The sequence below is a fragment of the Euprymna scolopes genome, chromosome 33 (genome assembly GCF_053919585.1).
Source record: "Euprymna scolopes isolate OS-2025 chromosome 33, ASM5391958v1, whole genome shotgun sequence".
NCBI classification, from domain to species: domain Eukaryota; kingdom Metazoa; phylum Mollusca; class Cephalopoda; order Sepiida; family Sepiolidae; genus Euprymna; species Euprymna scolopes.
In genome coordinates this window covers 49,364,844-49,382,480 of record NC_136514.1, presented here as the reverse complement: position 1 = coordinate 49,382,480, position 17,637 = coordinate 49,364,844, and the positions used below count along the sequence as shown (strand labels likewise).

The 17,637-nt window shown below is 31.9% G+C and overlaps 1 pseudogene; it reads right to left on the bottom strand.

The window, feature by feature from the left end:
- Nucleotides 1-343: 343 nt before the first annotated feature.
- LOC145258495 (U2 spliceosomal RNA) lies at nt 344-477 on the bottom strand (annotated as a pseudogene).
- Between the last annotated feature and the right edge of the window lie 17,160 nt (nt 478-17,637).

The following is a 17,637-nucleotide window of genomic DNA, read 5'->3' as shown; positions in this document are numbered from 1 at the left end:
CTTTCAAAATATTCGTCGATAAAAAAACCGATCTTTATATTTACGCTAGCCATTTTGTATATTACCACGTGACCTGCTATCTCTTAAACTGGAGGGGGGGGATCCACTTGAATCCAACAAAACCAGTAATTTTTTTTTTCTATTATATATACATCATTTTCTATAAAATTAAGTGTAGACTTTATAATTAAAACAAAAAATGTTATTCATACTAAAAAAAAAAAACGCTTAGTCATGTCACGTGACGTGACGTCAACATCCACTAATGGCGAACAATTGTACCTATTTACTATGCCTCCCCACGGGACAGAGTTAGACACCAGGGTCGTTTTTTATCGTGGAGAAAAGGTACAAAAATAAAAATTGTCTCAGTCGTGGAGGATTTCTCCTCCACCGAAAGAGAACAAGAAATAGAAGTGCAGCATCTGAAGAACAGATACTACACTTTGATCTTGACCAAAAGGCCAAGAATGCGAACATTTGTAAATAACAACTTTTTTCACAAAACCAACACCGTCTTTCTTTTTTTTCTCTCTCTTTCTCTCTCTCTCTCACCCACTTACTCTTCCCTCTCTCTCACCCTCTTTCTCTTGACGTCACACCACTGTTAAACTGTGGGGGGGGGACACATTCCCAGGCATTATCTCCTATAGAGGCACATTTTATTAGAAATTCAGCTTTCAAAATATTAGACGATAATAAAAATATAAAACCGACACCCTCTTTCTCTTTTCTCTCTCTCTCACCAACTTACTCTTCTCTCTCTCTCACCCTCTTTCTCTTGACCTCCTACTACTGTTAAACTGTGTGTGTGTGGGGGGGGGGAAGAGGCAGCTTGAAAACCAACAAAAACAGTGCACAGTTTCCCAAGCATTTGGGGTGGGAAGGGGGGGGAAGAAGCCGAGTGCACAGTTTCGTGTGAGAGAGAGAGAACAATTCTCAACCTATATACTCAACAAATTTTTTATCTACAGATTTGAAAGTTTGTATATAGGGTATTCAGACATATGGAAATATATCTAGCATAATCTATCTATTATATCTATAAAAGTTAAAATGTGTGTGTGTGTGAGGTATCCAGAGAGAGAGAGAGAGAGAGAGAGAGAGAGAGAGAGAGAGAGAGACAACAATTCTCAACCTATATATTCAATACATTTTTTATCTACAGATTTGAAAATTTGTATATAGGGTATTCAGACATATGGAAATATATCTAGCATAATCTATCTATTATATCTATAAAAGTGAAAATGTGTGTGTGTGTGTGTGTGCGTGCGTAAGAGAGAGAGAGAACAATTCTCAACCTATATACTCAACGTATTTTTATCTACGGATTTTAAACTTTGTATATAGGGTATTCAGACATATAGAAATATATCTAGCATAATCTATACATTATATCTATAAAAGTGAGAATGTGAGTGTGTGAGAGAGAGAGAACAATTCTCAACCTATATATTCAACAAATTTTTTACCTACAGATTTGAAAATTTGTATATTGGGTATTCAGACATATGGAAATATATCTAGCATAATCGATCTATTATATCTATAAAAGTCAGAATGTTTGCGTGTGGTTGTGTGTGTAAGGTTGCGAGAGAGAGAGAGAGAACAGTTCTCAACCTATCTATTCAATAAATTTGTTATCTACAGATTTGACCATTTGTATATAGGGTATTCAGACATATGGAAATATATCCAGCATAATCTATCTATTATATCCATAAAAGTGAGAATGTGTGCGTGAGAGAGGGAGAGAGAGAGAGAGAGAGAGAGAGAGTAAGTACAATTCTCACCCTATATATTCAACAAATTTCTTATCTACCGATTAGAAAATTTGTATATAGGGTATTCAGACATATGGAAATATATCTAGCATAATCTATCTATTATATCTAGAAAAGTGAGAATGTGTGTGAAAGAGAGAGAGAGAAGAGAGAGAGAGAGAACAATTCTCAACCTATATATTCAACTAATTTTTATGTACAGATCTGAAAATTTGTATACAGGGTATTCAGACATATGGAAATATATCTAGCATAATCTATTATATCTATAAAAGGTAGAAAGTGTGTGTGTGTGTGTGTGAGTGAGTGAGTGAGTGAGTGAGTGAGAGAGAGAGAGAGAGAGAACAATTCTCAACCTATATACTCAACAAATTTTGTATCTACAGATTTGATAATTTGTATATAGGGTATTCAGACATAAGGAAATATATCTAGCATAATCTATCTATTATATCTATAAAAGTGAGAATGTGTGTGAAAGAGAGAGAGAGAGAACAATTCTCAACCTATATATTCAACAAATTCTATCTTTACAGATTTGAAAATTTGTATATAGGGTATTCAGACATTTGGAAATATATCTAGCATAATCTATTATATCTATAAAAGTGAGAATGTGTGTGTGAGAGAGAGAGAAAGAACAATTCTCAACCTATATACTCAACAAATTTTTTATCTACAGATTTAAAAATTTGTATATAGGGTATTCAGACATATAGAAATATATCTAGCATAACCTATCTATTATATCTATAAAATGACCATGTGTGTGTGTGTGAGAGAGAGAGAGAGAGAGAGTCAGAGAGAGAGAGAGAACAATTTTCAGCTTGTGTGTGTGTGAGAAAGAGAGAGAGAGAAAGAGAGGAAGGAAAATTCTCACCCTATATATTCAACAAATTTTTTATCTACATATTAGAAAATTTGGATATAGGGTATTCAGACGTATGGAAATATATCTAGCATAATCTATCTATTATATCTATAAAAGTGAGAATGTGTGTGTGAGAGAGAGAGAAAGAGAGAGAGAGAGAACAATTCTCAACCTATATATTCAACTAATTTTTTATCTACAGATTTGAAAATGTGTATATTGGGTATTCAGACATATGTAAATATATCTGGCATAATCTATGTATTATATCTATAAAAGTGTGAATGTGAGTGATGGAAAGAGCAAAAAATTCTCAACCTATATAACCTATAAAAGTGAGAATATGTGTGAGAGAGAGAGAGAGAGAGAGAGAACAATTCTCAACCTATATATTCCACACATTTTTGGGCACAGATTTGGAAATTTGTATATAGGGTAGGCAGACATATAGAAATATATCTAGCATAATCTATCTATTATATCTATAAAAGTGAGAACTTGTGTGTGTGTGTGTGTGTGTGAGAGAGAGAGAGAACAATTCTTAACCTACATACTCAACAAATTTTTTACCTACAGTTTAGAAAATTTGTATATAGGGTATTCAGACATATGGAAATATATCTAGCATAATCTATCCATTATAACTACAAAAGTTAGAATGTGTGTGTGAGAGAGAGAGAGAGAACAATTCTAAACCTATATATTCAACAAATTTTTTATCTACAGATTTGAAACTTTGTATATAGGGTATTCAGACATATGGAAATATATCTAGCATAATCTATCTATTTTATCTATAAAAGTGAGAATGCGTGTGTGTGAGATAGCGAGAGAGAGAGAGAGAAAAAGAGAGAGATAAAAATTCTCAACCTATACATTCAACAAATTTTTTATCCACAGATTTGAACATTTGTATATAGGGTGTTCAGACATATAGAAATATATCTAGCATAATCTATCTATTATATGTATAAAAGTGAGAATGTGTGTGTGTGTGTGTGAGAGAGAGGACAATTGTCAACCTATGTATACAAAAAATTTTTTATCTACAGATTTCAAAATTTGTATATTGGGCATTCAGACATATTTCAATATATCTGGCATAATCTGTCTATTATATCTATAAAAGTGAGAATGTGTGTGATAGAGAGAGAGAGAACAATTCTCAACCTATATACTCAACAAATTTTTTATGTACAGATTTGAAAATTTGTATATAGGGTATTCAGACATATGGAAATATATCTAGCATAATCTATTATATCTATAAAAGTGAGAATGTGTGTGTGTGTGTGAGAGAGAGAACAATTCTCAACCCATATACTCAACAAATTCTTTATCTACAGATTTTAAAATTTGTATATAGAGTATTCATACAAATAGAAATATATCTAGGATAATCTTTCTATTATATCTATAAAAGTGAGAATGTGTGTGTGTGTGAGCGAGAAAGAGAGAGAGAGAGAGAGAGAGAGAACAGTTCTCAACCTATACATTCAACAAATTTTTATATATAGGGTATTCAGAAATATCGAAATATATCTAGCATAATCTATTATATCTTTAAAAGTTAGAATGTGTGTGTGTGAGAGATAGAGAGAACAATTCTCAACCTATGCACTCTACAAATTTTTTATCTACAGATTTGAAAGTTTGTATATAGGGTATTCAGACATATGGAAATATATCTAGCATAATCTATCTATTATATCTATAAAAGTTAAAATGTGTGTGTGTGTGAGGTATCCAGAGAGAGAGAGAGAGAGAGAGAGAGAGAGAGAGAGAGAGAGAGACAACAATTCTCAACCTATATATTCAATACATTTTTTATCTACAGATTTGAAAATTTGTATATAGGGTATTCAGACATATGGAAATATATCTAGCATAATCTATCTATTATATCTATAAAAGTGAAAATGTGTGTGTGTGTGTGTGCGTGCGTAAGAGAGAGAGAGAACAATTCTCAACCTATATACTCAACGTATTTTTATCTACGGATTTTAAACTTTGTATATAGGGTATTCAGACATATAGAAATATATCTAGCATAATCTATACATTATATCTATAAAAGTGAGAATGTGAGTGTGTGAGAGAGAGAGAACAATTCTCAACCTATATATTCAACAAATTTTTTACCTACAGATTTGAAAATTTGTATATTGGGTATTCAGACATATGGAAATATATCTAGCATAATCGATCTATTATATCTATAAAAGTCAGAATGTTTGCGTGTGGTTGTGTGTGTAAGGTTGCGAGAGAGAGAGAGAGAACAGTTCTCAACCTATCTATTCAATAAATTTGTTATCTACAGATTTGACCATTTGTATATAGGGTATTCAGACATATGGAAATATATCCAGCATAATCTATCTATTATATCCATAAAAGTGAGAATGTGTGCGTGAGAGAGGGAGAGAGAGAGAGAGAGAGAGAGAGTAAGTACAATTCTCACCCTATATATTCAACAAATTTTTTATCTACCGATTAGAAAATTTGTATATAGGGTATTCAGACATATGGAAATATATCTAGCATAATCTATCTATTATATCTAGAAAAGTGAGAATGTGTGTGAAAGAGAGAGAGAGAAGAGAGAGAGAGAGAACAATTCTCAACCTATATATTCAACTAATTTTTATGTACAGATCTGAAAATTTGTATACAGGGTATTCAGACATATGGAAATATATCTAGCATAATCTATTATATCTATAAAAGGTAGAATGTGTGTGTGTGTGTGTGTGAGTGAGTGAGTGAGTGAGTGAGTGAGAGAGAGAGAGAGAGAGAACAATTCTCAACCTATATACTCAACAAATTTTGTATCTACAGATTTGATAATTTGTATATAGGGTATTCAGACATAAGGAAATATATCTAGCATAATCTATCTATTATATCTATAAAAGTGAGAATGTGTGTGAAAGAGAGAGAGAGAGAACAATTCTCAACCTATATATTCAACAAATTCTATCTTTACAGATTTGAAAATTTGTATATAGGGTATTCAGACATTTGGAAATATATCTAGCATAATCTATTATATCTATAAAAGTGAGAATGTGTGTGTGAGAGAGAGAGAAAGAACAATTCTCAACCTATATACTCAACAAATTTTTTATCTACAGATTTAAAAATTTGTATATAGGGTATTCAGACATATAGAAATATATCTAGCATAACCTATCTATTATATCTATAAAATGACCATGTGTGTGTGTGTGAGAGAGAGAGAGAGAGAGAGTCAGAGAGAGAGAGAGAACAATTTTCAGCTTGTGTGTGTGTGAGAAAGAGAGAGAGAGAAAGAGAGGAAGGAAAATTCTCACCCTATATATTCAACAAATTTTTTATCTACATATTAGAAAATTTGGATATAGGGTATTCAGACGTATGGAAATATATCTAGCATAATCTATCTATTATATCTATAAAAGTGAGAATGTGTGTGTGAGAGAGAGAGAAAGAGAGAGAGAGAGAACAATTCTCAACCTATATATTCAACTAATTTTTTATCTACAGATTTGAAAATGTGTATATTGGGTATTCAGACATATGTAAATATATCTGGCATAATCTATGTATTATATCTATAAAAGTGTGAATGTGAGTGATGGAAAGAGCAAAAAATTCTCAACCTATATAACCTATAAAAGTGAGAATATGTGTGAGAGAGAGAGAGAGAGAGAGAGAGAACAATTCTCAACCTATATATTCCACACATTTTTGGGCACAGATTTGGAAATTTGTATATAGGGTAGGCAGACATATAGAAATATATCTAGCATAATCTATCTATTATATCTATAAAAGTGAGAACTTGTGTGTGTGTGTGTGTGTGTGAGAGAGAGAGAGAACAATTCTTAACCTACATACTCAACAAATTTTTTACCTACAGTTTAGAAAATTTGTATATAGGGTATTCAGACATATGGAAATATATCTAGCATAATCTATCCATTATAACTACAAAAGTTAGAATGTGTGTGTGAGAGAGAGAGAGAGAACAATTCTAAACCTATATATTCAACAAATTTTTTATCTACAGATTTGAAACTTTGTATATAGGGTATTCAGACATATGGAAATATATCTAGCATAATCTATCTATTTTATCTATAAAAGTGAGAATGCGTGTGTGTGAGATAGCGAGAGAGAGAGAGAGAAAAAGAGAGAGATAAAAATTCTCAACCTATACATTCAACAAATTTTTTATCCACAGATTTGAACATTTGTATATAGGGTGTTCAGACATATAGAAATATATCTAGCATAATCTATCTATTATATGTATAAAAGTGAGAATGTGTGTGTGTGTGTGAGAGAGAGGACAATTGTCAACCTATGTATACAACAAATTTTTTATCTACAGATTTCAAAATTTGTATATTGGGCATTCAGACATATTTCAATATATCTGGCATAATCTGTCTATTATATCTATAAAAGTGAGAATGTGTGTGATAGAGAGAGAGAGAACAATTCTCAACCTATATACTCAACAAATTTTTTATGTACAGATTTGAAAATTTGTATATAGGGTATTCAGACATATGGAAATATATCTAGCATAATCTATTATATCTATAAAAGTGAGAATGTGTGTGTGTGTGTGAGAGAGAGAACAATTCTCAACCCATATACTCAACAAATTCTTTATCTACAGATTTTAAAATTTGTATATAGAGTATTCATACAAATAGAAATATATCTAGGATAATCTTTCTATTATATCTATAAAAGTGAGAATGTGTGTGTGTGTGAGCGAGAGAGAGAGAGAGAGAGAGAGAGAGAACAGTTCTCAACCTATACATTCAACAAATTTTTATATATAGGGTATTCAGAAATATCGAAATATATCTAGCATAATCTATTATATCTTTAAAAGTTAGAATGTGTGTGTGTGAGAGATAGAGAGAACAATTCTCAACCTATGCACTCTACAAATTTTTTATCTACAAATTAGAAAATTTGTATATAGGGTATTCACACATATGGAAATATATCTAGCATAATCTATCTATTATATCTATAAAAGTTAGAATGTGTGTGTGAGGTAGCCAGAGAGAGAGAGAGAGAGAGAGAGAGTAAGAACAATTTTCAACCTATATATTCAACAAATATTTGATCTACAGATTAGAAAATTTGTATATAGGGTATTCAGACATATGGAAATATATCTAGCATAATCTATCTATTATATCTCTAAAATTGAGAATGTGTGTGTGAGAGAGAGAGAGAGAACAATTTTCAACCTATATACTCAACAAATTTTTTTATCTACAGATTTGAAAATTTGTATATAGGGTATTCAGACATATGGAAATATATCTAGAGTAATCTATCTATTATATCTATAAAAGTGAGAATGCGTGTGTGTGTGAGAGAGAGCGACACAGAACAATTCTCAACCTATATATTCAACAAATTTTTTATGTACAGATCTGAAATATCACATTTGTATAGAAGTAGAAATCTTGATACCTACTCTGATACCTAATAAAAGAAAGGACACTCTTTAGGGCGGATTTTGATTATAACAAGTCACTAATTAGAAATTATAATAAACATTCTAATAATTTAAGAATTTTACCAAAATAAAATTGCATGGTAATCACCCAATTTCTGCCACAAAATTTTGATTGGCAGAACTCATAAACATAAAATATATATTTTCTAATTTCATCTTTTTTTTTTCTTTTTACATAATCTGGTTTGATGTTTTCCCAAATATTCAAATCACTATATTTTGCTGCTTAATATCAAATACAGCAACTGAGTTATTTTTATGCATCAAACAATTACATTTTCTCATTCATCCAAACTAATCACTGAACATCAATTTCATATTTTCTTCACTAAAATATTACTGTGCTTGATGTCATCAAGTGGAGCGGATCATTTTTTTTTCATTTGTTCACACATTTTTCCAATTTATATATATTTTAAAGATTCTTAGCCTATGTCATTGCATACCAATCTGTTTATTAAAAGTTAAGGTTCACTGTAAACACATATGTTACACCAAAATAAAAACGCTTCAGATAATGTCTTGATATTCAATTCAGTTTCTCACATGACATCTTATGAAGTTAGTAGAAATGTTACAGACTTTTGAATCTCAAACACTTTCAATACTGTGCACTGATATTTTCTTTTTTGCAATATAAGCACATTCATGATTTTTTTTACAAACGTTAAAAACTTTCACATTGTGTAGCAATATACTGAAACAATTATAAAAATATTTGTTTTTATTTTGAATGATGCAGGGCATCTGAAGAGAGATTTTTCTAACAAAATGAAAGTATAATTTTTAGCAATAGGTATCTAGGAAAAGGCTACTACATATGTTATAAGTTCCAAATTTCCACAACCTGGCAAATACTGGTACATGCTAGCAAATGTAGATTTGCAATTACAAAATATGATTCTAATTTTTTCCTTTGCTCTTTATTCTAACACTACACTATGTTTACTGTGTTATTTCGCTACAGTTGATATTGTGTAGAACAATAAGAAAATCATAGTGAACAATGCATTCAACAAAATTTCACACACATTTCTAGATACCTATATCTAATAAGTTCAAAAGAAAGGACACACTTAGGGAGGTATTTTGGTGGTCAAGTCACTAAAAAGAGATTAGCTGGTTTCCCGGCATAGCCCAGGATATAATAAAGATTGACTGAAATACATGTTCTAGCTGGTTTCTAGGCGTTGCCAGGGATGTAATATAGACACATTATATATATATAAAAGCGAAAATGTATGTATGTATGTATGTATGTATGTATGTGTGTGTGTCTGCTAAAAACTTTTGACCGACGGAACAAAAATACACCAACTTGGTCTCATATGAAAGCCCTACCCTCCAGACGACAAATATCGAAAAATTGGTCCAAAAGGACCATCAGAAGTGCGTCAACTGATCGATTTTCTGCAGGGGGGGGGGGGCAAAAAAGTGACATTTTAATGTTAAACATTACATATTTTTAAATCGATTTATAACTGCCCAAAAAAATACGGGCGCCAACTGTTCTACATAAAGTATACACGGGGCCGTTTATTTTGGGTCAACTTGTATTTAAAACCCGCTGAGTCATGTCACGTGATCTTGACGTCAGCAAGCTGTAATGGCAGTCTGAATTTAAAAAACATTGGTGTTATCGGTAAAAAAAAATTTAACCCTCACACAAGCTAAACTATGAACTTCTACGCTATGACAACGTTACCAAAGTTATTAGCACGTTAAAAATAGTTAGATACGATAGTTAAACGAAAAATAACAAGCCAAAAAATGTGAAGTAAAAACAAAAATACGCTTACAAAAAATATTAACGATCGAAGTTTTTACAAAAAAACAAGCCCAGACGCCATTTTCTTTTTTAGTAACACTCTTTAGAGTAAGGAAGACTAAGTGTGTGAGAGAGAGAGAGAGAGAGAGAGAGAGAGAGAGAGAGAGGACGCAAACAGAGAAAGAGAGAGACGCAAATAGAGAGAGAGAGACGCAAACAGAGAGAGAGAGAGAGAGAGAGAGAAACGTTAACTTTTTCACCCCGAAATCGACAATTTTCGACAGGGCGGGGTCAACAACGCATGCATCAGATGACGTCATGACATCGTGACCTGATTTACTTTAAATAGTTGAAAAACGAAACAAATTTCATATACGTCGCTTTAGCTCAGGTAGTTAAGGCCTTGGTTCATTATCAAAACGTTTTGGGTTCGAATCGTGGTGTGAGATGTTTTTTTTTTCGATTTTTTTTAATTTAAATATTGAACCCTGTATTATTCAAGCCATTTTTCACGTAACGTTTGTTTTCCTGTTTTTTTTTTGTTTGTTTTTTTTACTTCGCTTATTCTTAGCGACACCCCAAAACACCCGGGTACCCACCGATTTTTTAAATTTTAATATCGAAACAGGCTTATTTAAGCTATTTTTCACGTGTTCGTTTTTCTGTTTTCATCGTTCGTTTGCCTTACGTTAGTTTTTTGTGGGTTTTTTTTCGATGTTTTGATTACCCCCCACCCCCGCTTAATTAAAACGTTGTTTTCTTTTCTTACTTCGCTTATAACAATGCTTACATCGTCATCGTCGTCGTCGTAACGCTCTACGACTTTCAAACACCTTTCACTTATTCGCTTATAACAATGCTTCATTCTGGCTGGCCGATTTTATTTTCAAACTTCGCCTCAAGGCTTCGGCTTCGATCCTACCCCCCCCGGTTTCTTTTTTATTTAACATCACACACACCTACAAACACCCATGCAACGCCGGGTACCCCTCGCTAGTATATATATAGTTAAAGCTGGCTAGGGTGAGGGTTGTGGATATGTGTTGCATGTATAGAAATGATATGAGAGTAATACGATGGATGTGTAATGTTAGTCTTAAAGACAGGCCTAGATCCGATGACGTTGTAGGAAGATTAAATCTGGACATTATAGGGAGACGTGAACAGAACAAGGAATCTTGATAATTTAATCATGTCGAAAAAGTGCTTGGGTTGTTCGACATAAAACAAGTAAGATAGCAGAGACAGTTGCAGAAAGGTAAAGGAAAGCATAGGATAGATTCGAAATAGTGAGAAAAATAGAGACCTAATCACAGTATATTATTTAAGAACTGAATAAACTATTCGCAGTACTTAAGCAGTTTAAGGATTGTGCTGAAATAATAACGTTATTACGAATGGCGTTCCAAAAGTAATGCATCCTATTTTTATTCTGCCCGAATGGATCAGAGTGGATTGCAAATTGCATTGTTTTGATGACTTAACTTATGCATTCAGGATCTGAAAGTTTCATTTCTCTGTTGTAGATATTGATGGTGTAAGACTCTAAGAAAGCAACCACTATCATATGTATGCGTCAGAAGGAGAGATACGTCATTAAATTCCTGGCAAAAAACTTGCATTGAGAATATTGGTGACTATATAGAAAAATTAATTCTGGAGCACTAAAGGTCGCTCGTTTTAATGGTGTCACTGTCATCTTCGTGGTTCTTCGACTTTTGGGGTAAAAAAATAGACGACCTTACTTTTAGAACGACCCTTGTATAATAAAGCGCGTTCAGACGACCATGCACAGCCATCGTTCATCGTTGACAAAAGTGCATAAAGAATACTGATGAAGAAAAATAAATTCTGGAACACAAAAGGTCGCTGGCTTTAGCGTTACCACTCCCGTCTTCGTGGCTCTTCAATTCTGGGGTTTAAAAGAATAGAAGTCTTTACTTTTGGAAGTACCCTCGTATTTACAAAGCTATTCTTAACATAGGGACGTACCTTACTCAGTACTTTCATCTAAAAATTTAATAAATGAAAAATACCGTAATAATTGATGTTAGCTTAAAAAATTATGGCTAAAACAATGAATGTCATAAGCACCGACAAGTTAGTTGGTGAAAAAAAATAAAGAACTCGACAGAGATAGGTTCGTGGAGGAGGGGGAGGAGAAAGAAGAAGAAGAAGAAGAAGAAGAAGAAGAAGAAGAAGAAGAAGAAGAAGAAGAAGAAGAAGAAGAAGAAGAATACGACGACGACGACGATGATGATGATGATGATTTCCTAATGTTAGTTACTGTGGAATTTCTAAAACTGAAGAAAAGTGCTTATAGGCGTTCATTAAGAGATATTCTACGGTATTTTCTACTTATTGGCCTCGAGTTCAATCGTAGATGAAGAGGCGTAAGAAAAATTAACTGAGTAAAGATATCTAATAAGCAAAAATTACAAATGGAATGAGAGCGGATTAAATAACGATTTCAGATCGAAATTCCGAAAAGATTACTGCACATGAAAACAGCCGATGTGTGTAACGGTCGAAACGTTATGAAATGGCAATTAATACGATCGAATAAATTGTCCGCAATGTAAATCTCTACCTCTATCTCTACTATTATATAAAAGTCACTGTGTGTGTGTTTGTGAGTTCCTTCCTTATAAGTTCCGAAACGGCTGAGCTTATCGTTTGGAAATTTCACACAAAGGTAATTTATGTCTGGCAGTGTTCTTAGATATGTTTTATACAGAAATTCGTCCGATAAGTATTGAAAATCGAAAAAATCCGATCCTAAAAATAGTCTTTCTTTCTTATAGATAAAAAAAAAATTGACAGGCAAGGGAAATAATAAAATCCCAGCAAATAATTTTTTAGAAAAAAAGAACACACTTGTTGATGTCTGAAAACATAACTCAGTAGTAGACACTCGACTACAGATCGAATGATCCCGTGTTCAAGCCCGGGTGTACCTCACCATTTTATTTCAATTGTTTCTTATTAATGAGTTCAATTTACGATAACAGAAGATGCACCATTTAAAATCGCCGCAAATCATTTCTTTGTTTGCATATTTTAAAACTAAGCATTAATCAGAAGTAAGTTTCCAGGACATTCATCGTCAAGCCCAAATATCAGCTGACGTGATATTGTGAACAAACACAAACGGACTTTGATAAACTACATTATCATTAATATCTATTTTATTTTTTTTTTATTTTTTTTTATTTTTTTTTTTTTATTTTTTTTTTTTTTATTTTTTTTTTTTTTTTGCGAATTAGTCCACCGGGCAAATTATTCCTCGTAATATATAATGTTCAATAGAGGGGGTTCTATAATGAAACATATGCAATATACATAAATTGAAATTTCATATTTAAGTGTATTGTGCGACCGAACAACGCCAGGTGTCCAGCTAGTAATTCATAAACAAATAGAAGTTGGAATTTTTTACCATTGAAGTCGTCGTTGAGGAGAAACACTGACTGTAGGCTTCTTTTGTGCATTTTTGTGATTGAACGTCGTATGCCATGTTTGGTGGACAGTTCCGTTTGGACAGCAGCTTCCCCATGTAGCAAAGGTCTGCTTTCATGCAACTGTCGTCTGACTTTAGTAAGTGAATTTCATTCGAATTACATTTTGCTGTGGAATAAGAAAAAAAATTGTAAAAGTGGTGGCCATTTTTTTTTATTTCGACATTGTTTAAACTGGAACTCCATAAAATCGCTCTTTTTTTTTTATCTGAGACGCTGTTAAATAACACATTTTTAAAATTGTGACACCGCTAAATCGCGTACTTCCTAATCTAACGCGCCCGTAGAGCACACGTATCGAAACTAGGGAACGTTAAATCACACTTTTTTTATTATTAAATTGGGATTCCACTAAATCCTACACATTAAGAATGGGTTAGTGTTTAAGAAGAACCATTCAAAGATTTCGCTATTATTTCGATACAAATGAGGATCTCCGTTATTTTCATCAAAATTCGAAATATTTTCAAATTTTCACCAGCTATGGGAAATAACTCCACTGCCTCGTGGATACCCTTGGGAAAGGTTAATGCTAAGGAAGTAAACCTCGACAAAAAAAATCCGCTTTGGGGTCTCGATATGCTAATGATGAAGCACTGCAGCACCTTTCCGGCAACTCCTGCAGCTGCGCTGGCTCAGACCGTATTGGATTTCCTTTCCGTAGGACTTTGTCTGCAACGACGTGAAGGCGACTCTGGTAACTGAGCAAACCTAGGTCTCCTTGTCACCATTGTGAAGTAACTACTTAACTGGTATTTCACACAGGCTCGTTAGGTTTATCGTTTCAAACGAACGGAAATCATTCTCATCAGTTGAAAGTTATAGAATTGACATCTGTATGTAAAACGATGTTTGTTTGTTTGTTTGTTTGTTTATTATTATTATTATTTTGAGGACAGTGAATGTAGCACAAAACTACTTTCTAGCACGATACAGAAGAAAAAACAATAATTAAAAGCAAATAGAAAGCTAAACGAACCGAAAAAGAGCTAGTAACTTTTTACGTTCGTCCCTCAATAACTTAAAAGCGTGTTAAACATGCATTTATAATGAGTTAATCTAATCTTCTAACTTTTTATTTTTAAAGTGGATTATTATTATTATTATTATTATTATTAATAATAATAATAATATTATTATTATACGACATAATGCACGTTGACTCAGCAGTTTCTATTAGATCACCGAAGTTAAGCAATGATGATCTTGGTCAGTACTAAAATGGGCGACCATTTGGAAATTCTAGGTGCTGTATGTGCTCTCAGATTAACTCAGCATTGTGTCCAGTCGCCTTGGACTTATCCAGCCACTGGAGTCAAGAACTGCCGATTCAGAAGAGGTAGTTGGAGATTGTGCAACTCTTGCCTCACACTTACACGCACAACTACCCTTACAGGGGGTATTCACTGTCGCTTGAAACAGAACCGAGGCATTTATTACTGTTGGCTCACAAGGAGCTTTCACACGGGTCATAAAGTATTTCTCCTTCAGAACAACCTGCGGTGTTCTTTGGACACTGAGTGACAACTAGTCTCCCCAGATTTCCAGTGCTCTCCACCTCTTTCAATAACATTTGAAAATGAATTTGCATTATCGCAACAGCCGCTTACAATTGGTTTCTCGCCAGCAGCGGCCATTGGCTTCCACTGGAGTTTGAGTGGCAATAAGCCTCCTCAAGATACCAGTTCTCTTGCTACTTGTCCAGCAGAGGTCTGGTCAGTGCTTTCTCCTAAGTCTTTCCATCTTCCTTGAGCCTTCTTGACTATTTGGCATCATTCTTTGGGGGAGGGCGGTCTGGGTAATGGAGACGGGGATGGAGAACTTATAGATATGCAACTTCAATGTTCTTGATTCCATGTAAAATTATTATTATTATTATTATTATTATTATTATTATTATTATTATTATTATTATTATTATTATTATTATTATACTTACGGTGTTTTTCTATCAAGCACTGTTGTAGTTCTTCAACGAAGACTTCATTTTCGTCGCAGTAGAGTGGATAACTTGAAGAACCGTCATTCACAATATATTTTCGTGGATCATCTACGTCCTTGGAGAAAGGTAACTTTGGGCAATTGTTACCTGAAAAAAAAAACAGTTTTGCGAAAATCTATTATAGCAATATGAATGAATGGAATTGAGTTACGATATAGATTTTTGGATCGGTGTATAATGTTTTCGCTGTTGCTGTTTAAAAACTGACAAAATTCTATAATCATTCTAATATTACGTCTCTGAACTTTTGGGGTGAGAATTGGATATTCGAAATTTTGGATTCTTCAGACTACTGTTCTCATATTGAGTATCATTTTGGTCGATGTAACCTCCGACCTTCTTTGGGTCAAACTCGGAAATCTTTCTGTCAAACTCGAGAATCTGCACGGAATTTCGAACGGCACTATTTATTTCCTTCACGTGGGTAGCATGCTCTTGTTCCGTCAGTTATGACTGGATTGAAGTCCTATCTGATTCCCAATTATATTTTCAGTCTCCCACACTGAAGATTGAACCTTAAACCATTTTTTAACCTCTTATAACTTTTTACAGTTGTATCTGAAGTACTATAACTACTGCGCTACGGATCCTCGCGGATATTCTACTATATTAACAAGATTGATTAAATATGCATTGATTGGCTTTTTGTTAAGCTCATAGTGTAATATCTGTTCTGATACTACAGCTCATACATTTTCTTCTCGGTCGGTGAAGAGAAAATCTTTCTAAAAAAAGTCACTTTTTACATATTTTTGTGTAGTTGGATTAACCCCCACTTTAAAAACCGACCTTGTGTCTAACTCTTCCCTTGTGAGGAGGCATGTAAATAGGGATTAAATATGCAATCTGATCTGTTAACAATATGGTGTTTAAACAAATTTGTCGTTTCAAACGAGCGGGAATCATTTTCTTAATTTGCATAAATATTTCCATAAGGTGCATAAATATTCACTTTATTTTAAGACTTAGTCAAGGCAGTTTAACTAAATAGGACAAAGATTCGCATCAGTCAACTGTCTTACCTTATCGTGCATTATCGTGCCTTGTGTGTGTGTGTGTGTGTGTGTGTGTGTGTGTGTGTGTGTGTGTGTGTGTGTGTGTGTGTGTGTGGTACACATTTTATATATTTAATTGAGGGGTTTCTAAACGCTTTCCAAGCATCGGACCATCAGAGAATAATCGATTTTAAAAAAAGGTTAAAAATAGGGGGAATTTTTTTCAAACCAGTCAAAAGATTTAATGAATAATAAACGTGAAATAGAATCCAAGACTATTTGCAAAGGGTTGGAAAAATTATGAGTTTGATTGAAAAATATGTTATAACTGTTTTTCCTAAACATTGCTGTACAGAAAAAAAAATAGTTGTTTTCTTTACTTTTTACTTTTTTTTATTTTATTTATTTATTTTATTTATTTATTTTATTTATTTATTTATTTATTTTATTTATTTATTTTATTTATTTATTTTATTTATATATTTATTTATTTATTTTATTTATTTATTTATTTTATTTATTTATTTATTTTATTTATATATTTATTCATTTATTTAATTTATATATTTATTTATTTTATTTATTTATTTATTTTATTTATTTATTTTATTTATATATTTATTTATATATTTATTTATTTATTTATTTTATTTATTTATTTTATTTTATTTATTTTTATTTATTTATTTTATTTATTTGTTTATTTTATTTATTTTATTTATTTATTTTATTTATATATTTATTTATTTATTCTATTTATTTATTTATTTATTTAATTTATTTATTTATTTTATTTATATATTTATTTATTTATTTAATTTATATATTTATTTATTTATTTTATTTATTTATTTATTTTATTTATTTATTTATTTTATTTATATATTTATTTATATATTTATTTATTTATTTATTTATTTCATTTATTTATTTTATTTATTTATTTATTTTATTTTATTTATTTTTATTTATTTATTTTATTTATTTGTTTATTTTATTTATTTATGCATTTTATTTATTTTATTTATTTATTTATTTATTTTATTTATTTATCTTCTTTTTTGTAATTTTACTTACCATCGTTGTTGGTTACTTCCTCTGAGACGACCGTAAATGTTGCTATGGTTACAGCTAATAGAACCAGAACAATTCCGAAATTTAGG